Below are 26,770 nucleotides of genomic sequence, written 5' to 3'. Positions count from 1 at the left end.
GCTCCCTCCCCTGCTTTGCTTTTGCTCCAACTACCACTATCGCTGCCCCCACTGCCAGTAAAATGGCTATGTATGCCACTATTACCACCACCAACATAGCTATGCATTGTGCCCCCAGCCTCCTCCTCAGGGCAGTCCAAACGCTGACTACTAACAGAGAGACGCTCTTGAGAATCTGCCATAAGGTGTAATGCCAATTCTTAGGAAAAAGGAAGGTGCCCACTAGGAAGCCTTCTCTTGGGCTTCAAGGAGGAGGAGCAGGAGGAATGCTGTGACCCCTGGCTCAAAGGCATGAAAATCATCTCCATATTATCATGCTATAACAGAGAGGAGGAAAGAGCCATCCAATCCACAATCTCATCCTCTTTCTCATCACTTCTAATGTTGCGCCTTTCTGAAGCCAGTAAGAACTGTGGCCTACTACTACTCCTACTTCTGGCCAGATTGCTGGTGCTGCTACTTCCCATATTTTGACTCTGGGAGGACAAGTCATGGACCTGAGTCTTTCCTTTGGAACCCTACTGTATTCTTGTCATTTTTTGGCCTAATGTACACAGTCACACACAGTTGACCTACTACACTACTCTCTGGATCATAAAATTTTTAAACATACAAGCTTCCAAGCTGTCTTACATTTAGACCATGTTCTACACCTAAAACTGGCCCACAACTTCAGACCTGGCTTGAGCATCTGCATATTTAGGCGTAAATGACCACCAAAGGCTCTAAGTCCATTTCCAAACAGCTTGATGTTCCTGTTACTACAATTGCACATATTATTTAGAAGTTTAAGACATTAGCAGTGAACTCCAAGATCAATGTACATCAGTGTCAGATCGCACCATCTGTCACTGTCTTAGCCAAAGTGGACTTCATGGAAGACGACCGAGGAGGAAACCACTGTTGAAAGCAAATCATAAAAAAGTGAGACTGGAATTTGCCAAAATGCATATTTTCAAGCCAGAAAAGTTGAAAACTTCAAGGATGTTTAAGGACATCAGAGGTTAAAAAACAATCCTTACTACACCAGTAATATCCCCCTTTAGTAGAGGTTTTCTCAGATTTCGACAACACTCTTGGAACATCTATTAAAAAAGGAATATTCTGATAGCAGGGTTTTCTTCATCTTCAGCTCTGTGGATCAAATCTACATTTCCAGGAGCCACTGGTAAATCACTTCCAGTACAAGTGGTTGTGACTCCAGCTGGTGTGAAGGGTCACCTGTTATGGCCTCGATGACATCACCTGGAGTATGTTCAGTTCACTTCTGGACCACGTACTGCATCTCCACTGGCTGTATTTCCTTTAATCCAGACGTAATAGGTTCAATATTATACAAAGAGTTTCTTTTAACCCTTTCACTTCCAGGGGTGTTTGGACATTTTTGACCTCTGGTACTCCAGAGAGTTTTTCACAGTTTTAACACGGGCAAATAAAACTTAAATTCCAAATTTAAAAAGTCTCAGCCTACATAGCCAGATATTTTCTGAAAGTAAACACCTGGCAAATTATCAAAATGTCACTCAGAACATAAGACACACATACAGTACACATTCAAAAATATGTAATTGGTATTGCTAGAGAAGTGAGCTGTATATTTTACTTTATAGATTGGGTACGGAGAGGATAGGGACAGTGTAAATTGGAAAATGTATTGAACATTAACATGTACACATGACTTCTGTATATGCTCACTGTATGGCCCTATGATATGCTCTACAATAGAGCATGTCCCTATATATTTGCCTTTGTGTCTATTCTATTATATTATCGTACAGATAGGAAAATGACCAAAAAATAAAACAACATGTTCTGTACTCCTACTGACCAGTAAGATGGTCAGCAGGCAGGGAGTTAAACAGTGATCTATGTTGTGCAGCCAGGATGATGGCCATGTATTACACCTGTAGTCCTACTCTTGAAGGCACAGCAGTAGTGCCAATGTGATCACAATGTCACAAAAGTTTAGTGCTGATTTTTAGTAAATCTGTCTGTACAGTACATGACATTGATCCTCAAGACTTTATTATGGATAACCTATCCTCAGAATAGGTCATCAGTATCTGATCGTGGGGGTCCAACACCCGGAACCCCTACCGATCAGCTATTTGAGAAGGCACCGGAGCTCCTGTGAGCACCACAGACGTCTCTAAGCTCACGAAGCAGTGCCATACATAGTATAGCGACTGTGCTTGTAATTGAATCTCACCCCTATTCAATTCTATGGGGATGAGCTGCGCCTAGGCCACGTGACCAATGAATGTGTTGTCACTGGCCTAGAAAAAAATCTGAAAGAAGGCAGCAGCACTACTGTGAGCGCCGATGCCTTCTCCAACAGCTCATCAGTGGGGGTTCCGGCTGTTGGATCTCCATTGTTCAGGTACTGATGACCTATCCTGAGAATAGGTCATCAGTATTAAAGTCTCGTAAAACCCCATTAAGTTATAAATCAGAAGGCAGCAGGTCCTACAATGAAGCTACACGTTTCCTACAATCCAAACATTAAAATGGCTTCTGCTCTGAGTGAGTTCTCTCATGTTTAGAAAGACTTGATTTCTGACTAAAAGATTTCATACATTTATGACATGAATATGGCTTCTCTCCTGTGTGAATTCTCTGATGTATAACAAGTTGCGATTTCTCACCGAAACCCTTCCCACATTCAGGACACATGAATGGCTTCTCCCCTGTGTGAGTTCTCTGATGTCTAGCAAGTTGTGATTTCAGAATAAAACATTTCCCGCATTCGAGACATGAAAATGGCTTCTCCCCTGTGTGATTTCTCTGATGTATAACAAGTTGCGATTTCTCAATGAAACCCTTCCCACATTCAGGACACATGAATGGCTTCTCCCCTGTGTGAGTTCTCTGATGTATAGCAAGTTGTGATTTCACAATAAAACATTTCCCACATTCGAGACATGAAAATGGCTTTTCCCCTGTGTGACTTCTCAGATGTATAACAAGTTGCGATTTCTGACTAACACACTTCCCACATTCAGGACACATGAATGGCTTCTCCCCTGTGTGAGTTCTCTGATGTCTAACAAGATGTGATTTCAGAATAAAACATTTTCCACATTCTGAACATGAAAATGGCTTTTCCTCTAAGTGAATTCTTAGATGAGCCTCAAGACATGATTTCTGACTAAAAGACTTCCCACATTCAGGACATGGAAATGTCTCCTCCCCTGTGTGAGATTGCTGATGTCTATAAAGGTCTGAGTTCTGACTAAAACATTTCCCACATTCTGAACATGAAAATAGCTTCTTTCTTTCATGAGTTCTCTGATGATAAAGAAGAGTTGATTTCTGATTAAAGCATTTTCCACATTCTGAACATAAAAATGACATCTCGTCTACATGGACTTTTAGATGGCTCACAAGATGTGATTTCCGACTAAAACATTTCCCACATTCTGAACATGAATGCGGCTTCTCTCCTGTGTGAGTCCTCTGATGTCCAACTAGAATGAATTTTCTGGTAAAAGATTTTCTGCATTCTGAACATGAATAAGGCTTCTCTCCTGTGTGAGTCCTCTGATGTACAACTAGAATGAATTTCCTGGTAAAAGATTTCCCACATTCAGAGCATGAAAATGACCTTTTGTTTCTGTGATTTCTCTCATGCAAAGACAGATTACTATCCTTTTTTAACTGTTTCTCACGAGGAAATATTTTTCCTCGTTTCTGTTTAGCTCTTTTTCTGCCAATCAGTGATTGATTAGATGAAGATTTCTTGTGACCAGTGGTGTCAGTAGACAGATCTTCGCTTTGAAAGACTGAGGGTACATTCGGAGTTATTGAATAAGTTTGTGTGGTATTGTTATCTTCTACTTCATGGTAGGAAGATAAATTAAAGTATCCATGTGAGCTGCTCAACGTGTCTTCACCTAGAAAATTAAACAGAATTTTCTTATTTTCCCAAAACAAATGATTTTGTATTAATCATTTAAGGTTTAATAAATTAATAGTAAGCCAGGATCAGGAAACAAAGTAAATCAGAAATGTAATAACACAGGATAATGTACAATTTTGCAAGTAAATCACATTTACTTGTATAACGCTTTCAGGAGGTCTTAGTCTGCAAAGTTCCCATAATTTAATGCCTTGTAGAGATAGTGAAAGGTGTTTCTATCCAGACTATACAGTATAATACATCCCAATGTCAACAGACAACACAAGCTCCCCCAAAGTGTATAGGATAGATATCATGAATGGAAGCAAATTCGGCATGAACATGTACACACCACCTGAGTATACGCCCACTGTATGGCCCTAACATATGCTCTATGTCACCCATATGCTTAACAAAATTGTCACACTTTAGGGAACATTAATAATGAATGAACACCAGTTTTTCACTTATCTTTACCAGTGCCAATTAGATTGTGGCTGAGAGGGTCCACTGCTAGGATTAGCTAAAGTTTGTGTGACCACCTACTGCAATTTCATGGGGCTTATGTCATTTCTGGACATTTCCTAGACCTACTCTTATACAAGCTAAATTGCAAAACAAATTTCCTTATTAAAGTGACTCTATGGTTCAAAACAAATTAACATTAAGTGGGAAATGAACAGAACAATTACATGGTGCCCTCCTTTTCAACTCATTAGCTGCAGATCCATCAATTCCCTCACTGCTTCTCAGACTACATGATGCATACCACACATTTGGTAGCCCAAGACACTTCCTGTTGCCCTTGGATTGGCCAGTAGTGCTCACATGAACAGTGTTGACCAAACCAAGAGCATGGCTGGACAAATAGGAAGTGTCTTGGGTTACTAATGCAGAGTGTGCAACAGACAGTACGAGAAGTAGTGCGGCCATCTTCAATGGCAGAAGACGTTTCTGTGAATTAGCAAATCTTCAAGTGAAAATATGCAAAGCAGGGCACCATTTAAGTGTTCTGTTCTCTCCCAGTTAATGTGATTTTTTTCTTGAAGAGGAGGGTTGCTTTGATTTTGGGATTCTCCTTTTGTTGTAAAAGTATCCTATAAAGACAAACGGCAAGTCCTTAGCACCTGTATGGACCCTTTCCTCCTATGGATATATCTGGCTAGTCAGCTCTCTGTTATAACTGGCCTCTCACCACAATTACTATTATTTTACCACAGTTATTAGGACATTTATTTTTATATATTCTTTAAGAAACCTGACCTCAAGATATACATTATATCTAAAAACTGGAAATATAATAAACAATATGGAATGATCGCTGTTATAAAATCATTATCCCATAAGAACAGAACAGGACAATCACTGAAGAGGAAAACTCAATTACACATTGTACGTTTCTCCAACTAAAAGAAAGGAACCTTCATCATGGAAGCCCTAATACTTTCTTTCATATAATCTGTTCAGTGTATTGAATATAAGGAATTTCACAAACCAATTAGTAATTTTAAGAGACAGAACTAAAATCTGGAACTATAATGAATAATATGGAAAAATTCCTCTGAAAAGATTACAGGAAGAAAATGTAATAATCATTAGAGAGGAAAACTCAACTGAACATCGTGAGCCTCTCCAACCAAAAAAAGAAGGACCCTTTATCATGGACACCAAAATGCTTTCTTTTATATATTTCTGTTCTTTGAATTGGGTATGAGAAATTTCACAAACCATTTATGCAATTTGAAGAGTCAGAATTTGAAAATTAGAATCTTCATAAGAATTACGTGAACAATCCACAAAATAAAACACATTAATAGGCACACTGGATCCTAAAATTTGTCCGTTCCATTCTAGTGGCTTGTAACTCAGGACATGAAATTACGTGAAGTTCAGAAAACTTCAAAGATATGACAGATCGGAGGTGAAAAATGATCCCTACTACATCAGTAAAGGTTTTCTTATCAGTTTTATCAGACTGAGACATCTCTCTTTTACCATCTATTAAAAAATAAATATTCTTGCTAAAATCCTATATCAAACTAGAAAACTGCATCACCCTGGCTAGTACCTACTGCACCTTCTCTCCTGGAGATAAAACATAAGGTTAATCGCTTGATACGCTTAGAGAACGGGATATACCACAAAAGAGGATCAATTAAAAAGTTTTCCTCTCAATGGTCTGCCTGGATTTAATATTCAGGACTGGCTGGTGAACACCTTGCCAAATTATCTGTACTCTGCAATGGCTAATTACATTTTGGCTCCCACTGGGATGGCTGTGATGAGAGTGTAATTTGTTTATATGACGCATGGTGGTGAAAGCTTTTTACACTTTAGGGTTGTTGCGATACCATAAAAAAGTATTGTGACACTCGATACCATTCGATACCACATGAAAAAAATGAAACACCAAAAAATCCACGTGCATTCCGCATTAAAAAATATGGAAAATTCCACAGTTTTTATTTTTATTTCTGTTCTGACGTTCACTGCATAGGAGATTTTTTATATATTTTAATAGTTTGGACTTTTTAGACGTGGCAATATGTGAAATGTTTATTTATTTATTGTTTATATATTTTATATGTAAAATTGGGAAAGGGGGTGATTTTTATTTTTACTTTTTATTTTATAACCATTTCCCCCTTAGGGACTAGAACCTGGGATCTTTTCATCTCTTATCCTATTCACCCTGATAGAGCTCTATTAGGGTGAATAGGATCTTACACTCTCCCTGCTGCCCTGTGCATAGTACCATGGCAGCCAGTGGTTCAGTAGTGTCCTGGCTGCCATGGTAACCGATCGGAGCCCCGGGATTACACTGCTGGGGCTCCGATTAGAAGCTGCCACTAATGAGAAGCAGAGTGGACCCTATGGCCACTGCCACCAATGATTTTAATACTGGTGGGGGTTGAGGATGGGACGCACTGTGCCACCAATGATAACCTTTGATACAGGAGGCGGGTGCCAGCTGCAGATCAGCGGCAGATAACCCCTCAGTTGCTGCACTTGAGGGGTTAACTGCCACTGATCGCAGCTACCTGTCAGGGTGCCGGCTATGTGATTCTGCTGCCGGCACCTGCCTCCTGTACTAAAGGTTAAAGATGACCTTTTATTTATTTTGACATAGGCTAATTATGTTATTACTTTGTAGGGCAGGCCACACTGATGCCATGGGTGTATTTTATTTTTTTCACCTCCCCCCCCGTTCGTCCGCTGTGGTCCCCCGATATTACCGGGACAACAGTATTGATTGGTGTAACGGATCTCCTGGCACCCCGACCGGGTACCTCCGTTGATAGATGCTCCTAGTGCTTTCCGAGGACTCCAAGCACTCCACTTGACACCGTACGCACTGCAGACCCCACGAACCGCTGAAGCTTGGTTGAGGTCTCACCGTCTCCTACCCACCCCGGACCTACGACAAGGCTCCAGGCTCCAGTGGGTAAACCTCTCCTAAAACCAGAGAGCAGGAACAGCTCTTACAAGAGCTAGTAGTAAAGCCAGGGGAGTATAGCAAATCTTCAGCGTATAGCAATCCCCCAGTGTTGATCAGTTACCCAAACACCAGCCTCAACATGATGAAGGATAAGACAGGCACTCTTTATTGAGGGCTACCCGCCCGTATTTACGCAGGTCTCCATCTGGTGGACACGCCCCTAGGGGACCAGAAGGAAGACTGTGACACAGGACAGATATGCAGCAATTCAGGATACACAGACACAATACATCCCCACAATGCATCATGGTTTCCTCCTCTCTGCCCTGGAGACACCCGAGGAGCAATTCAATTATCTCTCAGGACAAAGGAAAATCGCCAATACACATGTGGGGACAACAGGACAGAAATCACCATTTAAACATGCAATGTCACAACCCTTACAGTAAACACATATTTAACATATCCCCAGATAGCTCAAGTCTGAGTGCATATTATTAGGTGAATGGCACTCAGACTATACAATAAAATTAGCTATCTGGGTACCCTCACATAACATAAAATACAATTCCAAAGACAGATTTAAGCTGTGCGGCCGGTTTGTCTTCTCCTTTAAAGTTAGTATGGGCCATAATCCTGAGGCAAGAGGCTGATAGCCAGGCCCCTCCGAAACCCAGTGGCGAGGTTGGTTTCGGCACAATTGGGTATCGATATTTCGATATCCGCAACAACCCTACTTTCTATACAGCATTTTCTCACCTTTCATTACATGGTGTTCTTGAATTAGCTTTAGTATGCTTCTTTTACACAGGAGGGTTGGCGGGGGGGGGGGGTGTATTATGACCAATGTTAATAAAAATCTGATAATTTTTTTTCCAATTGCTGCATTTTCTACATCTTCAGCTCCGTGGATCATATCTTCATTTCCAGTAGCCGCTGATAAATCACTTCCAATACAAGTGGTTGTGACTCCAGCTGATTATGGCCACAATGACACCACCTTTATCAGCAATAGACACATTGGGAGGGTTTATAGAGTATGTTCCCCTCAGGACCACATACAGCTTCTCCACTGCCTGCATTTCCTTTAGTCCAGATTTAATAGGTTGCATATGGTCCAGAGAGTTCCTTTTAATTATCATGTGGAAGGGGCCAATTTATTTAGAGGTGTTATCCAGTAATATATAATGATGACCTATCCTCAGGATAGGACATCATTATCAGATAGGCAGGGATCCGAGTCCCGGCTCCTCCGCCAATCAGCTGTTATGGAGAACTGCCACTCTCACCAGGTGAGCGTAGCCGGCTCCTGGCATCTCTCCAAAGCACTGCGCTGTTTATTGTACAGTTGCTGTGCTTGGTATTGCAGCCCAGCCCAATTCACTTCAATGGGGCTGAGCTCCAACTAGGCCATGTGACTGATGTACGGTGATGTCATATGGCCTAGAAAGAGGCAACGGCGCTCATGGATTGTCGGACCCAAGCTGATCTGATATTGATGACCAATCCTGTGGAAAGGTCATCATTATTTATTACCGGATAACCCCTTTAAGTTAATGAAACCCAGTTCTCCTATTGATGGAAAATTGAGTACAAGAATAAGCAGTATGTTCTATAATCCTGACCAGTGAGATGACGGCTTTGCTTCAGTATTTCCATAATGAAGTGTGAATGAAGTCAAGTGGGGATGTCTCTTTGTTCTCCCCCCTCTATGCATCAATCAGCTTTGATAACAGCAGATAGAGGGTTAAACAGTGATCTCTGTTGTTCAAGCAGGATAATGGCTGTGTATTACTACTACTGTGGGCATAATGGCAGTGTCCATGCAATCAGAATGCCGCAATAGATTAGTGCAGGTCTTCTGAGTACTCCTGTCTGTACCGTACTAATACAACACTGATCCTCAAGGGGTTAAGTTCTACATCAGAAGGCATCATTAGGCAGCAGGTCCTGAAGCGCCAAATCTGTCACATTTCCTACAATCTAAACATTAAACTGGCTTCTCCCCTGTGTGAGTTCTCTGATGCTGAATAAGTCCTGATTGACGTATAAAACATTTCCCACATTCTGAACATGAATAGGGTTTCTCTCCTAAGTGGATTCTTAGATGGCTCACAAGATTTCTGACTAAAACTTTTCCCACGTTCTCAACATGAATATGGCTTCTCTCCTGTGTGAGTTCTCTGATGTCTAACTAGAAACAATCAAGCTTTATTGAAACAATAGCAGGAGAAATATATAGTAAATAGGACATGTAAGAAAACAGGATTATGAACAATTTCAGTATTTCACGTATTTGTATTAAAAAAATGAAAGATCAAAAAGATCTAAGAAAATATCATAGTTTTCAGGAGTTCTTTGTCTGCAAAGGTCCCAGAATATAATCGCTTTGTCGAGATAACAAACTGTTCAAACCAAAATGGAGCAGCAGCTCAGGCAAGATCAACTAAGGAAAATAAATTCTAGAAAATATGAAAGTATGAGTATTTGGTTCTAGTTAGTACAAAATACATGTAATATATTGGCATTAGGGTTAATGGGGATGCAAAGTGCTCATGAATTATTTTCTCCCAAGCATCATGAACATCACACTCAGCTCATTAGCTATTTCTCTTCTTGTTTGGTCAGCTGCAGGTTGGATCCTACTAAATCTAGTAGCAGTAATAATAATGACGATGAGGAGAACATTTCTCTGGACTTCAGGTCCTTTAACACGGGCCGATGTTTCAGGCAATTATTGGGAATAAACAACCATTCACAATAATTACCTGATCATTAGCAGAGATGAAGCAGCATTTACATGCAGATGCATTGAGACAAGCGATCTCTACTTCCATAGCTTGTCTCTACAGAGAATGACGATTTCTGGGCAGCAGATCCCAGCTTATACCGCACAACCTGCTGTCAAGAAATGTTATGTTTTGATGACGACCAACAGACATCATCACCCGAGGAGCAAGTATTTGTCCATTCATCGGGTATCTTTATACGGCCAATTATCGTGAACAAGCATTTCTACAAACTCTCATCCTGGAAAATTGGCCCTATGATCAGTCTGTATAAAAAATTTCCATTATTCAAGATTTCTGAAAGACTCTTACCTTTCACTGACATTGATACGGGTTTTTCTAAGCTGATCATCGTTCCTCCAGAACTGTCCTGTAAGATGAAAGACATGAGAAATAAAGAAAACAGAACACAAGTTTATCTTATATCCAGGGGAAGGTCAAAAACCCCTAGAAGACCAGAACCAATCTGCTCTAAAAGGAGAAGGATCTCCTCAAGTGGTGGCTGAATGTTGATCCTGTCTGATCAAGTATTTTACACATCATATAAGGCATCAAATGACCTGATCCTATCCTGGAGTAGACGCTGTGCTCATCACCTCCAGTTAGATTATTAGATCATATTATTGTCGTAGTTTTGACAGAAAAGAAATGAAGAAGTCTTTTATCGCAGCTGGAATGTAACCTTATTTCCTACTAAAAGGGGCTATGCCATGATTGATGTAAAATATTAAAATAAGACATCATATAGTACATGGTAGAACCAGCCCTGAACCTCACGTGGATCCAGAGAAATCCCCAATTATTGCTCTAATTGCTCTGCTAGATTTGTTTCAGGCTGGCAACGCAGGGAACATGTCCTTTCTCAGGGGTCATGTCCTTTTTGCTGTAGCTCTTTCCCTGTAACTGTCACACCTTCTAACAGAAGATATGTCTGGTGGCAGCTGAAAATCTAAACTGAGCACATGTGACCACCTCAATGAGGTGAACGGAGAAATAAGGAAAAGAACAAACAGCAGGTGGCGATATACAGATACCTTGTATTGAAGAACTCACTGACGATACTACAATTTTAATTACATGCAATTACAAAACTATTCAGATCCACGTGCTGGTTCTAAAAATCTAGAATATTTTTTGTGACCCAATCCGTTTATGCTCTTGTCCTTTATGGTGACCCAAATCTTGAATAGCCTGCACTAATATTTTGAAAATGCATCAAGATTATGTAACTAAGTAGTCAGTCAATGGGGTCATTTACTAAAGTCACACCTCCTAAACATTTGTCACATCTATGCCGTCCATGCACCAGAAACTAAAATGCCAGTAGTTGGAGTAGATTGCAGTTTTCTGGCATAAATTATTGTAATGTGTCCGGCCCTGGTGAACTCACCTCTATTTTGAAAAGTGACAATAGCAATGAGAATATTAAGATTGCCAGATTTTTGAAGAAAGGGCATTTTTTTGTAAAATTTATATGCAAAAAAATCTGATTTAAAGACTTCATAAAGAACCCAAAATGTCAGTATTCTTCCTTAGATGCTTTTAGTCTATGATTGTGCTGTTATTTTATGATTTACATCTCTGCAGCAAAACTTTCCTTTATCCACCTTGACTCTCAATTACCAAGTGGATATCCAAACCTTATTACAATCTTATATGAATCCAGAAATCATGTGTGGCCAATAATAATAAGAAGAGCGGACAGTGTACTCCACTGCTGCTGGGGGAGGTTACTCATCACATCAGTCTATAGAGGATTTGTAGAAACCTCAGCTTCATCTACCTGATGATCCAGTGCGATATTTGGCTTCTCCTCTGGACAGTCCTGGGAATACAGAGGACTTGGACATCTCTCTGGTGGATTTCTCTGACTGGATCCATCTGTAGGAAATACACACAGCGACTGAATACATTGTCTATATATGTGATGATCAGATGATGGTGGCATCTGACTCAGAACTGTTCTCTTCTCTACAGTCATGGAAGGTCTCCTTTTACCCGGTGATGTGAGGGACTGGTGATTCTCCATCATGGCGTCCTTGTACAGATCCTTGTGTTCTTCTAAATACTCCCACTCCTCCATGGAGAAATAGACAGTGACATCCTGACACCTTATAGGAACCTGACAACACAAGGATACAGTCATTACCAGACCCCTCCCTTGGCGGTATTGTATAATGTCCCAGCATTCCCAGCAGCGCTCACCTCTCCGCTCAGCAGCTCAGTGATCCTGGTAGTAAGTTCTAGGATCTTCTTCTCATGTATCAGGAAATGAGGTGGAGGCTCGGTGATGGGGCTCTGGGTCCTGCTCCATCCTCCAGACACACGGGGTGTCACACACTCACCAGACGACTTCTTTACTACCTTGTAATCCTGTGTATGGGGAGATGCCGATCACTACAGAGATTCTAAGAATCCTTCACCTTTCCAGTAATTTCCCTGTTTTATTATTAGAGATAAGAGTGATGTCATGTGAAACTCTCACCTCTCCAGTTATCAAGGAGATGATCTCCAGGGTGAGGTCTAATATCCTTGCAGCCATGTGGTTTCTGTCCTTCTCCATCCTTGGTGGGTCACTGATGGAAAGGACCATCGTCTTTCAAAAGAAGAGAATCCTGAACATAAGGGAAACACAGAGGATTGAGAGCAAAATCACATCTGGATGAACATCTTACATGAAGTAAAGTGTCTTACAAATGGAGAATAGTATTACCTATCGTGTACTATGGAGGTGACTACAGATAAGCAAAACAATTCTAAATGAATCAGATTCTTTATAAATTACATAAAAACTCTACTTAAAAAAAATCTGAAGTTTTGGTGATTTGGTATGGATTTCTTCAAAATGTGAGCAAAGTGCCCGTTTGGAATCGCACATTGAGTATCTAACCGGGCGAGTTTAAACACTGAGAGGCGCTGACAATTTGGAAGAGTTTGCTGCTCACTGAGCAGGCACTCTATGGGGTAGATGTGAGGGAGGGGGTAGCGAGGAGGCTGAGGAAAGTGAGGTAGCTAGCTGGGTAACAGTTAGATAGCTGGGTAGAGGGAAGAGTGCCAGGGAGGCTAGCCCTGATCTGACATAAGGTTGGCAGATGAGGGGGATGTCAGTCCAGGGACAGCACTGTTGCAGCCGGACACTTCCTCTGCCAGTCAGGGGAATGTCAGCTCCAGTAAGCAGGGGACCAGGAGAGCAGGGCAGGCCAGACAGGTGCTGGTAGTGAGAGACTCAAATATTAGGGTACAGATAGGGCGATCTGTCACAAAGACCGGGATCGCCGAACGGTGTGTTGTCTTCCTGGCGCTCGAGTTCGACACATCGCGGATCGGGTTGACAGATTACTGGAAGGGGCTGGAGAAGATCTAGCGGTCATGGCCCATATCGGAACCAATGACAAAGTTAGAGGTAGGTGGAGCGTCCTTAAAAATGATTTTAGGGATTTAGGTCAAAAGCTTAGGGCAAGGACCTCAAAGGTAGTGCTTTCTGTGGGAATAACTAAGACATGGCTGAATGATAGCTATGACAGTGGGAATAACTGAGACATGACTGGATGATAGCTATGACTAGGCAGTTAATGTACAGGGTTACAGTTTGTTTAGAAAGGATCGTCAAAACCAGAGAGGGGGAGGTGTCTGCCTTTATGTAAAGTCTTGTGTAAAGCCCACACTCCAGGAAGATATAAGTGAGGGACATGAACATGTGGAGTCACTGTGGGTAGAAATACATGGAGGCAAAAGCAATAATAAAATACTAATAGGAGTTTATTATAAACCACCTAATATACCAGAGCCCACAGAAAATCTACTACTAAACGAGATAGACAAGGCGGCAAATCATAATGAGGGGGTTATTATGGGGGACTTCAACTACCCAGATATAGACTGGGAAACTGAATCTTGTACATCTCATAAAGGAAACAGGTTCTTGGCAATAACCAAAGACAATTACCTTTCCCAACTGGTGCAGGACCCGACTAGAGGGACGGACATACTGGACTTAGTTTTAAACAATAGGCCTGACAGAACAACAGACGTGCAGATTGGGGAACACCTGGGAAATAGTGACCATAAAGCAATAACCTTCCAATTGTCATTCAAAAGAGTGTTTCTTCAGGAAGGAACAATAATACCAAACTTCTAAAAAACTAAATTTAGCCAACTAAGAGAGGCCATAGGCCTAACTAACTGGGACAAAGTGCTCAAAATAAAAATACAGCCACAAAATGGAATATTTTTTAAAGCATCCTAAAATCTAATTGTGAGATGTACATACCATATGGGAGTAAAGGGTTAAGGAAGAAGAAACCAATGTGGATAAATAGAATTGTGAAGAAAGCAATAAATGACAAAAAGAAAGCATTTAAATCACTAAAACAGGAGGGTAGTGAGGAAGCACTGAAAAACTATAAGGAAAAAAATAGAATATATAAAAACTAATAAAAGCAGCCAAACTAGAAACCGAGAGATTAATTGCCAAACAGAGCAAAACTAACCCTAAAATGTTCTTCAATTATATAAATGGTAAAAAGTATAAATCTGAAGGTGTCGGCCCTTTACAGATATATGAGGGGGAAGTTGCAGAGAGCAATGAGGAGAAAGCAAAGCTGTTACATTTTTTTTTTCTCCACTGTATTCACTCAAGAAAATAAACTGTCAGATGAAATGCAGAATGTAAAAGTAAATTCCCCATTAAAAGTGTCCTGTCTGACCCAGGAAGAAGTACAACAGCGACTTAAAAAGATTAAAATAGACAAATGGCCAGGACCAGATGGCATACACCACCGTATCCTAAGATAATTTAGTAATGTCATAGCCAGACCCTTATTTCTGATATTTAAGCACTCTATACTGACAAGGAGTGTTCCACAGGAAAAGGGTCCAAAAACAGAGCCCGGAAACTATAGGCCGGTAAGTTTAACATCCGTCGTGGGTAAACTGTTTGAAGGTTTTCTAAGAGATCCTGTCTTGGAGCACCTCAACGAAAATAAGCAAATAACACCATATCAGCATGGCTTCATGAAGGATCGGTCATGTCAAACTAATTTAATCATTTTGACCAGGCCAAATTTATCAAATCTGATATATCTCACTTTATGTGGTAATAACTTTGGAACGCCTTTACTTATCCAAGTCATTCAGAGATTGTTTTCTCGTGACACATTGAAAAAATCCCAAATTTACCAAAAATTTAGAAAAATTAGCAATTTTCTAAATTTAAATTTCTCTGCTTTTAAAACAGAAAGTGATACCTCATAAAATATTTATTACTTAACATTCCCCATATGTCCACTTTATGTTGGCATCATTTTGTAAATGTCATTTAATTTTTTTAGGACGTTAGAAGGCTTAGAAGTTTAGAAGCAATTCTTCAAATTTTTAAGAAAATTGCCAAAACCCACTTTTTAAAGACCAGTTCAGGTCTGAAGTCACTTTGTGGGGCCTACATAGGGGATACCCCCATAAATGACCCCATTGTAGAAACTACACCCCTCAAGTTACTTAAAAACTGATTTTACAAACTTGTTAACCGTTTAGGCGTTCCACAAGAATGAAAGGAAAATGGAGATCAAATTTTTAAATTTCACTTTTTTGGCAGATTTTCCATTTTAATCCAATTTTTTCTTTAACACATTGATGGTTAACAGCCAAACAAAACTCAATATTTATTACCCAGATTCTGCGGTTTACAGAAACACCCCACATGTGGTCATAAACTGCTGTGTGGGCACACGGCAGGGCGCAGAAGAAAAGGAACTCCACATGGTTTTTAGATGCCATGTCCCATTTGAAGCCCCCCTGATGCACCCTTACAGTAGAAACTCCCAAGAAGTGACCCCATTTTGGAAACTAGGCGATAAGGTGCCAGTTTAATTGCTACTATTTTTGGGTACATATGATTTTTTGATCATTCATTATAACACTTTATGGGGCAAGGTGACCAAAAAATTGGTTGTTTTAGCACAGTTTTTATTTATTTATTTATTTATTTTTATAGCGTTCACCTGAGGGGTTAGGTCAAGTGACATTTTTATAGAGCAGATTGTTACGGACGTGGCGATACCTAATATGTATACTTTTTTTATTTATTTAAGTTTTACACAATAATAGCATTTTTGAAACAAAAAAATTATGTTTTAATGTGTCCATGTTCTGAGAGCTATAGTTTTTTTTAATTTTTTGAGAGATTTTCTTATGTAGGGGCTAATATTTTGCGGGATGAGGTGACGGTTTTATTGGTACCATTTTGTGGGACATACGCCTTTTTGATCACTTGGTGTTGCACTTTTTGTGATGTAAGGTGACAAAAATGGCTTTTTTTGACAGTTTTTATTTTTTTTATGGTGTTTATCGGACTGGGTCGATAATGTGATATATTTATAGAGCCGACCATCACGGACGCGGCAATACCAAATATGTATATTTTATTTTATATATATTTTTTATTTTTTAATTATTCCTTACTTGGGGAATTTTTATTTTTACATGTGAAACCTTTTTTTTTATTTTCTTTTTTTAACACTTTATTTTTTATTATTTTATTTTACACTTTTCGTCCCCCATAAGGTCATACAAGGTCATAGCGCTTCCTCGGTGAGCGCTGTGTATACTGCGATCTAGAAGGCAGGGACACCTGGGCACTGTCCCTGCCTTCTCTCTGGGTTGCCCTGCTGTCACTGACAGCGGGAAACCCGATCAGCAGCTGCATGATTAGCGTGCAGCTGCAGTTTCTGAATGGACGTTCTGGAAAATCCATTCAGAAATAGAGAACCACCTCCCGGACGTTTATAGTCTATGGGCGGACGGGAGGTGGTTAATGGTACACACTCAGATTGGGTCACTGTCACTAGTGGGATACCTCAGGGGTAAGTATTGGGCCCTATTCTCTTCAGTATATTTATTAATGATCTTGTAGAAGGCTTGCAAAGTAAAATATTAATTTTTGCAGATGACACTAAACTGTGTAAAGTATTTAACACTGAAGAGGACAGTATACTGTATATATACTACAGAGGACAGTATACTGTATATATACTACAGAGGACAGTATACTGTGTATATACTACAGAGGACAGTATACTGTGTATATACTACAGAGGACAGTATACTGTGTATATACTACAGAGGACAGTATACTGTATATATACTACAGAGGACAGTATACTGTATATATACTACAGAGGACAGTATACTGTGTATATACTACAGAGCTTCATAATACAGACCGACTCCTGCTGCTGATCTCACAAGTGCATGGACAGCGCGAGATCATCATGACAAATATGTACAATACAGTGCAGGACCGACCACCGACCACAATGTCCATCATCAGCGCAGGTCAGGAAGGAGATGAAGAGAAGCCCTGTCCCCGTCCTGTCAGTCGCCTCTTTCCTCTAATCGCTGGTGTTCTGCTCCGGGGTCAGTGATGGATCCAGGGTTTGTCCTGCTGCTCGCACAGCTGCAGGTTTGTTACTATCACATGTGTGTGCAATTATTTGTGCATATCACAATCACTGCCGCCATCAGTGAATCCCCACTATCATCCGCATTAACTCTTTACAGATCATTTAACATCTTTAAAGATGGCACCTTCTCACAAATGCAGGAAGCAACAGGGTAATGTCTGTGATCAGTGATCATGCCGATCGCAGCCATTTAACCTCTCAAATGTGACCACGGCATCTGGGAGCGCTACAACTAGGGGCCACGCCCTATCTGGCCGGGGCCGCCTTTCCCTGGCTGAGATCAGGGAATAAGTCCCATACTAATAATAGGCTTCAGCATGTACAAGGCTTCCAGGCCGACCACTAGGAGGCAGCACTGCATTGGAATATACTGAATTCTGCATTCTGTAATACATGGATATCCATTACAGAAGACAAGTGGCAATCTAATCCTATTATAGTTACCTGGGGGACTTAGGGGAATAATAATAAAAAATATGTAAAAAAATAAATCTGATCCCCTTTCCATGCGATGCCTGTCATGTGTAAACACCCGTATCCTTAAAATATTAAAATTCTTATCCCATATGGCGAATGGCGTAACAGTAAAAAAAAAAGTAAAATCAAAATGGCCGATTTGGCATTTTTTCATAACTTCACCTCCCCAATAAAATGATCAAAAAGTTGTTCACACTTTATAAAAACTACAGATTGTCCTGAAAAATAAGAGCTCCACAGACATAACTATAAGAAGTTATAGGGGTCAGATTATGGCTATGAAAAGAAAAACTTTATTTTTTCCAACGTTTTTAGCTTTCCACTACATCGTGTGCAACAGTAAATGGCGCCATTAGAAAGTACAACTTGTCCGGCAAAAAACAAGCCTCATACGGCTATGTGAATGGAAAAATAAAAACATTATGGCTCCAAGCATAGAACGACCACTTGGTTCCCCCCTAATAGCCGGACGCTCTAGCCATCCCCCCGACTCTGCTATACCCCCGACCCACCGCCAGCGAAGGAAGAAATCAGTACGGGAAGACTGTCTGTAGCTGCAGGCTGGGGACGGGGCTTCTCCCCTCAGTAAGTCACCAGTGACCAGTCTGCCGGCTCCAGTGACCGGAGGTGAGAGAAGCCTGTCAGTCAGCTTGTGATGGCAGCTCAATGCTACTGAACAGGAGGACATCCCTGGGTCCATCCAGGCCCTGCACCAGACGGAGGACGGGGAGCCAGGAAACCGGACTGTCCGGCCTAAAACTGGACGTCTGGCCACCGAGAAACGCAGCGAGTGAAGCACAAAAATCACAAAAACTGAGAATTGCAGAATCCTGAAAGGTTATAACGTGAGGTTCTATCGCTAGGACTGGTCTTCAGTGTGCGGTAGGTGGGGGCTCGTCTCTATCAGGACCCCACTAATCCTGGGAATGGAGGGGCTGCAGAGCTGCTTTACTGCTGAATCTCCTCCACAGTCCCTGCTCATTAGAGCTCCGGCCTCCGCTGTGCAGGGACAGTGAGGAGAGGACACAGCGCTGCAGCCCCTTCATCTAGAAGAGGTTGTCCCCACCGACCACACACTGACTCCATATCCTAGTGACATCACAGAACAGTGTGTGATGGAAGACCCCTCTAATCCAGGAGAACAGCCCCTCTTACAGGGGTCTGGGGGTCTCCTAATATTCCAGGGGGAGAGCAGACATGTCTGAGGAGAACTCCCCTCCTGACCTCCAGACTGTGTGAGCAGAGACTCTCTATGGCCGGTGCTGCCCCCTGCTGGCTGGACCTGCTATATGTCACCTATAGAACCGCTCCATTCTGATAAACCCAGAACCAAGACCAATAACTGACCTGCAGATCTCACCTCGGTAGATGCTAGAGTGGAGTTGTTAGAAGGAGGTCTGTGATGTCACTGGTCACATGACCAAATGTAGGAAGTGCTGACAAACCCGGACTGCAGGAGCTTGTGGAAGGAGGAGGGGCAGTGTGTCTAAGCAGCCTCTGTGAGGGAGGATGTGCTGCAGTCCTGGAGTACACAGAGCTTCACGGGGAGCAGGTTCTAACAACTCCACTATAGTCACCTCCTGGGGCTGCAGGACCTGCGATGACGTCACACTGGTCAGATGACAGGAACTGCTACACACTAGTGCTACCTCTACTGCTTTACTCCTCCCCTCATGTGACTGATCACATGACTGTGACATCATCAAAGGTCCTGCAGCCCCAGGAGGTGAGATCTGCAGGTCAGTTATTGGTCTTGGTTCTGGGTTTATTTGAATGGAGCGGTTCTATAGGTGATATATGACTTCATTCAGTGTTTCATTTTTTTCCTTCCAGATTTTTTTTTCAGTTTATGGTCAGTTTTTTGTGTTCCGTATATAGAACCATTCATTTTAATGGGTCCGCAAAAATAAAACCGGAATGTACTCCGTATGAGTTCCGTTTCAGTTTTTCCGTTCCATTCAAAGATAGAACATGTCCTAATATTGCCCGCAAATCACGTTCTGTGGCTCCATTCAAGTCAATAGCTGTAAAAGGAACGGATACAGAATGCATCCATATGTCTTCCATATCCGTTCCGTTTTTACGTAACCATCTTTTGTGAATTTTATTACAATTGTTCTATGTAATTACTGTATATGCCATGCTTCCGTTTCCGATCCGCAAAAAACAGAAACCAAACGGAAAACCTGAACGACAAAACGGAACCGGAAACAGTACTGAAACAAAAAACGGATCGCAAAACACTGAAAAAGCCATACGGTCGTGTGCAGAAGGCCTTACATGTGTTGTTCATGTGTGTGAAGAAAAACTGAAAAGTAACAATCTACATCTCCGAGCAAACAACAGTGAAAACCACATTTCATCCGGACGCCTTCCGTTTTCCACGTAGCCCCATTCACTTCTATGGAGCCAGTGCTGCATGAAAAACCCACCATACAGAACATGCTGTGACGCTAGGGTTGCCCCCCGGCCGGTATCTCACCAGCAATGGTGCCGGTAATATTTTTCTACCAGCAATAATAATTACCGGTATTTTCCTATATGGGCTGTTACTAATGAGGCTTCCATTGCAGAGCGCTCATTAGCACAGCCTTTAACCCCTCCACCCACTTGTGTTAAGAACAGAACTCCCCTCCTCCATTTGATGGCGCTGCTGTGAACACTCGCTGCTCACTGGATGCTCCGTGTCACGTATAAATAAACGAGCGACTGGCTTGATCCCAAACTAAGGAGCTTATAGACAACCAACACTTGTTTCCCTTTAGCTTGCTATATCAGCGATCCAGTATCACCATTAACGCAACCAATCCATAGATCAATTAAAATCATAAATTATAACTCCATCAATAATTGCTTTTAAATAATCATCAATTTTATTAGTACTTGCAGAGTTACAACCATTTCTGGCCTCACAGACATTAAGAACATTTAAAAATTTTGTTCAGACTTCGGGTGTATGGCAATTACTATTCATACAAATAAAGTGCAAGTGCAACAGTATATATGGGAGAATACAATCAGTGCATATAAAGAGTGTTATCCTGTGCACAATGTATGGTCACAGAGTCAGAATACCGACCCTGGATCCTACGGACATTGTCAAACACACTGCCTTACTGAGTTAACATACAATCGGCAGAAAATCAAGCATACTGACCCAAGTATCTGCCACAACACCGTGTGACCGTGCCCCGACGCGCGTTTTGCCGTCAGCTTTTTCAAGGGGTAATGATAATAACTAAATAGCCGGGTATATATGGTCACAGGAGTGGGCGGACTGGTTTGTATTAGACCAATGAATAATGGTCAAATCAATAGTGGGCCGGGTGATGTGAATCCTCACCTGTATGGATTTAGATTGATGGCATGGTCTGGTATGGCGCGCGAACCGCCGCGCACCGCCAGTGCCTGCGTACGCGGTCGCAGCGATGACGTAGGATGGCCGCGCTCCTTAGAGCACGTCTCGGATGATGACGAAACACAAGTGCCAACTGCTGTGGCTTTCTGCAGTGTGCAGACCGACAAGGAGGGCAGGGGTGAAGACTGGGTGGAAGATGATGTGGAGGACGATGAGGTCCTCGACCCCACATGGAATCAAGGTCATGCGAGTGACCTGTCTAGTTCAGAGGAAGAGGTGGTGGTCGCACAGAGCCACCAGCACAGCAGAAGAGGGAGCAGGGTGCAAAAGCGGAGTGGCCGTCCCCTAGACAGTATGTCTGCTACTGCCCACTGCACCAAGGGACCGAGCACATCAAGACCAGCTCCAAGAAGTTCCCTGGCGTGGCAGTTCTTCAGACAATGTACTGACGACAAGACAGTAGTGGTTTGCATCCTGTGCAATCAGAGCCTGAAGCGAGGTATAAACGTTCTCAACCTGAGCACAACCTGCATGACCAGGCATCTTAGTGCAAAGAACGAGCTGCAGTGGAGAAGACACCTGAAAAACCAAGAAAGGTCTCTGGCTCCTCCTGCTTCGTCTTCTGCTGCAGTCTCGGCCTCTTCATCCCCCTCTGGAGTGACAGTGCCACCTGCCACCCCGCAAACAGAGGATGTGCCAGCAACACCACCACCTGGGTCACCAAGCATCTCTACAATGTCCCATGGAAGCGTTCAGCTGTCTATCTCCCAAACACTGGAGCAAAAGAGGAAGTATCCCCCTACCCACCCGCGATCCCTGGCCCTGAATGCCAGCATTTCAAAATTACTGGCCTTTGAAATGCTGTCATTCCGTCTGGTGGAATTGGAGAGTTTTAAAAGCCTTATGGTGGTGACTGTCCCACAGTACGTCGTGCCCAGCCGCCACTACTTTTCCAGGTGAGCCCTCCCCACCAAGCCGAGCTATCCCCACCAAGTGGGGGACAAAATCAGGTGTGCACTGCGCAACACCATCTGTGGCAAGGTCCACCTAACTACGGATACATGGACCAGTAAGCATGGTCAGGGACGTTATATCTCCCTAACAGCACACTGGGTAAATGCAGTGGCGGCTGGGCCTGAGACGGATAGCAGTTTGGCACATGTCCTTCCACCACCGAAGATTGCAGGGCGCTTCTCTTTGCCTCCTGTTGCTTCCTCCTCTTACTCCACTTCCTCATCCTCTACCGCCTCTTCATCCGGTCAGCGTAACACCTTCACCACCAACTTCAGCACTGCCAGGGGTAAACGACAGCAGGCAGTTTTAAAACGTATCTGGGGGACAAACCCCACACCGCGCAGGAGCTGTGGACGGGCATGGAACAACAGACCGATGAGTGGTTGGTGCCAGTGAGCCTCAAACCCGGCCTGGTGGTGTGCGATAATGGGCGAAATCTCGTAGCAGCTCTGGGCCTAGCTGGTTTGACGCACATCCCTTGCCTGGCGCATGTGCTGAATTTGGTGGTGCAGAAATTCCTTAAAAATTACCCCAATATGTCAGAGCTGTGCGGGTCGTCTGTGCGCGCTTTCGGCGTTCTCACCCTGCTGCTACTCGCCTGTCAGTGCTGCAGCGTAACTTCGGCCTTCCCGCTCACCGCCTCATATGGGATGTGCCCACAAGGTCAAACTCCACCTTGCACATGCTGGCCAGACTGTGCGAGCAGCAGCAGGCGATAGTGGAGTTTCAGCTGCAGCACGGGTGAATCGCTCTGCGGAACAGCACCACTTCACCACCAATGACTGGGCCTCCATGTGAGACCTGTGTGCCTTGTTGCGCTGTTTCGAGTACTCCACCAACATGGCCAGTGCCTATTATGCCGTTCTCAGCGTTACTATCCCACTTCTATGCCTCCTTGAAAAAACACTTCGGGCGATAATCGAAGAGGATGTGACACAGGAGGAGGAGGAAGAGGGATCATTTGCAAGGGTTTCAGGCCAGTCATTCACAAGTGGCTCCGAGGGTGGGTTCCTGCACCCACAAACGCCAGGTACACAATTGTCCAGCCAGGGCAGAGTTCTGGAGGATGATGAGGAGGAGGAGAGGGAGGAGGAGGAACCATGTTCACAGCAGGGTGGCACCCAGACCAGCTCATGGCCATCACTGGTGCGTGGATGGGGGGGATACAGAGGACACAGACGATACACCTCCCACAGAGGACAGCTTTTCGTTGCCTCTGGGCAGCCTGGCACACATGAGCGACTACACGCTGCAGTGTCTCCACAACGACCGCAGAGTTGACCACATTCTCACTTGTGCTGATTACTGGGTGGCCACGTTGCTGGATCCCCATTACAAGGACAAGGTACCGTCCTTAATACCGTCACTGGAGCGTGATCGTAAGATGCGCGAGTACATGCGCACGCGGGTAGATGCACTGCTGATGGCATTCCCACCTGACAGCGGTGGCACAAGGCTAGGCAGAAGAAGAGGAATAGGTCGCCAACGCAGCTGGGGCACCGCCAGCAACTCAGAAGGCAGGATTAGCATGGCCGAAATGTGGAAAAGCTTTGTCAGCACGCCACAACAACCAGCACCACCAGATGATATGGAACGTTGTAGCAGGAGGCAGCATTTCACCAACATGGTGGAGCAGTATGTGTGCACACGCCTACACGTACTGACTGACGGGTCTGCCCCCTTCAACTTTTGGGTCTCCAAATTGGGCACGTGGCCTGAGCTTGCCCTTTACGCCTTGGAGGTGCTGGCCTGCCCTGCAACCAGTGTATTATCTGAACGTGTGTTTAGCACGGCAGGGGGCGTCATCACAGACAAGCACAGACACCTGTCCACAGCCAATGTGGACAAGCTCACGTTCATTAAAATGAACCAGGCATGGATCCCACAGGACTTGTCCGTACCTTGTGCAGAATAGACCTTACCCAGCCATTGTTATACTCCAGTGCACTTTCTCATTTTTGTATTTTTAATATTTCCCAATGTTTTGGGGTGTACCCAATTTTGAAAAAATAAATAAATAAAACCAAAAACCAGTGTTGGCTACCTCCTCCACCGCCGCTTCCACCTACACCGCTACGTCCACCGACTCCTCAACCTCCTACTTCATATGGACCTCCACCTCCTAGATCAAGATTATAATTTTTTATTTTTACGTATTTTATGTTCTTTTAAGTCATTTCACTAATTTGTCTGATACATTGTTGGGTGACATATCCCAAATTGTTGGCTGTGATGTACCCCTGCTCTACATTGTGGACAGGGAAATTCCCAAATTTTTGGCTATGATATACCCCTGCTCTACATAGTGGACAGGGAAATACATTTCACCAATTTGTCTGTTACATTGTTGGGTGACATTCACTAATTTTGGGCTGTGATATACCCCTGCTCTACTTAGTGGACAAGGAAATACATTTCACTAATTCGTCTGTTACATTGTTGGGTGACAAATGCTAATTTTTTGTGCTAGAAAGTACATTTGCGGCCTACACTGGTTTTAGGCAGTACGAATGGTGAGGCCAGAACAAGTACAGACGATAGTACTGTATATGAGCTAACTAGCTATCTAATGTAATGACTCAACAAAGCACAGAGCACAGCAATGACACTGCTCTCTCTCTCAGAACTGCAAAAAAACTGCAGAAAATGGTTGCTGGGGAGTCTCCTATATAGTAAGGGGTAGGCAACTTTTTGGTTGCTAGGGATGTTGCTAAGCTCAAACAAAGATATTGCAGCCTTCTCATTGGCCCATAAGCAAGAAGCAGTGAGGGATCACATGGATACTGATGGAAAAAAATCTAGAGTATTCGCAATTACGAAGATATAGCACTATTTTCTAGATCTTCGAATTCTCAAAGTGTCGAGTCGCAATAAAAAAAATTGCGATTAGAATATTCACGATCAACACTAGTAGTAATACCCTCTGTGCTAGTAATGCCCATTGTGCCCCTTTAACAGTAAAAAAAACTGTGCCCCCTTCATAGTAGTAATGCCCTCTGTGCACTGTGCCCCCTCTATAATAGAAATGCCCATTGTGCCCCTTCCATGGTAGAAATGTCCACTGTGCCCCTTCACATTTCTAATGCCCATTGTGCCCCCTCCAGAGGAGAAATACTCATTGTGCATCCTCTGTGTTAACAAAAACACACAGTACCTATTCACCTTGTCCCGTTCCTGAAGCTCACAGTCCTCTCTCCCCTGCAGACACAGATCGCTCGGCAGCACTGTGTGGGCGGAGCTTATGCAGATTTCCAGGCTGCCGGCTCTGCCCACACAGGCCGGCAGTGCGATCTATGTCTGCAGGCTGAATGGTGAAGCGGGGAGAAGTCTTCCTGCTTCACCATTCAGAGCGCCGCCGGCCTGGGAAAGGGGAGGATCGCGTGGAGCTGAGTGGTGAGTGACAGGACGCAGCTCCCTGCACTCCAGCAATGAGCGCTTCCATCTGTATTGATGGCAGTGCTCATTGCTTCTGGACTGTAGCACCCCAGGCAGGGGTTCAAAATAATAGCAGTGTGTTTAAAAAAGTAAATAAAGCTCAAAATTCTTCCATTAGCTTTTATTTCCATACACACAAATGCATTGGGAACACTACACATACTATTGCAAATCAAAGCATGAAGAAAAATATATCAAATTTGTGTTGTTCCTCTAAAAAAATTGAAGAAAAGTGAATATTAGATTGTTCAAAAAAAATAGCAGTGTTTGTATTCTTCTTTACAAACTCAAACCTTCACTATATAAACTGAAAAATGTTTGAAGATTTTGCTTTCCTTTGAATGACTTCACTAATATTTAGTTGTATAACCGGTGTCTCTGAGAACTGCTGGACATCTGTGTTGCTCGGAGTCACCACCTTCTGGCCCCTGTGATCAGGTATTCCAGCCCAGGATGATTGGACTACATTCCACAGTTCTTCTCTATTTCTTGGTTTTGCCTCAGAAACTGCATTTTTGATGTCACCCCACAAGTTTTCTATTGGATTTAGATCCGGGGATTGGGCTGACCACTCCATAACATCAATCTTGTTGGTCTGGAACCAAGATGTTGCACGTTTACTGGTGTGTTTGGGGTCGTTGTCTTGTTGGAACATCCATTTCAAGGGTATTTCCTCTTCACTATAAGGCAGCATGACCTCTTCAAGTATTCTGATGTATTCAGACTGATCCATGATCCCTGGTCTGCGATAAATAGGCCCGACACCGTAGTATGAGAAACATCCCCATATCATGATGCTTGCCCACCATGCTTCACTGTCTTCACAGTGTACTGTGGCTGAAATCAGTGTTTGGGGGTCGTCTGACAAACTGTCTCCGGCCACTAGACCCAAAAAGAACA

At 43.0% G+C, this 26,770-nt stretch overlaps 1 protein-coding gene and 1 long non-coding RNA gene across 2 annotated transcripts in view; one reads left to right on the top strand and one right to left on the bottom strand.

Annotated features, from left to right (window-relative positions):
- The window catches only part of LOC120999664 (oocyte zinc finger protein XlCOF6-like), a 2,208,135-nt gene that overhangs the window by 2,059,493 nt on the left and 121,872 nt on the right, over nucleotides 1-26,770 (top strand). The window lies entirely within an intron of this gene.
- Nucleotides 12,451-19,669, bottom strand: LOC120999756. The gene is made up of 4 exons (XR_005778618.1): nucleotides 19,641-19,669; nucleotides 19,411-19,423; nucleotides 12,612-12,722; nucleotides 12,451-12,499 (listed from the first exon to the last, which is right to left on the bottom strand). It is a non-coding gene; the product is annotated as an uncharacterized LOC120999756 (long non-coding RNA).

This window comes from Bufo bufo, chromosome 4, assembly GCF_905171765.1.
Source record: "Bufo bufo chromosome 4, aBufBuf1.1, whole genome shotgun sequence".
Classification (NCBI taxonomy): Eukaryota; Metazoa; Chordata; class Amphibia; order Anura; family Bufonidae; genus Bufo; species Bufo bufo.
This window is presented reverse-complemented; position numbering and strand designations above follow the sequence as displayed.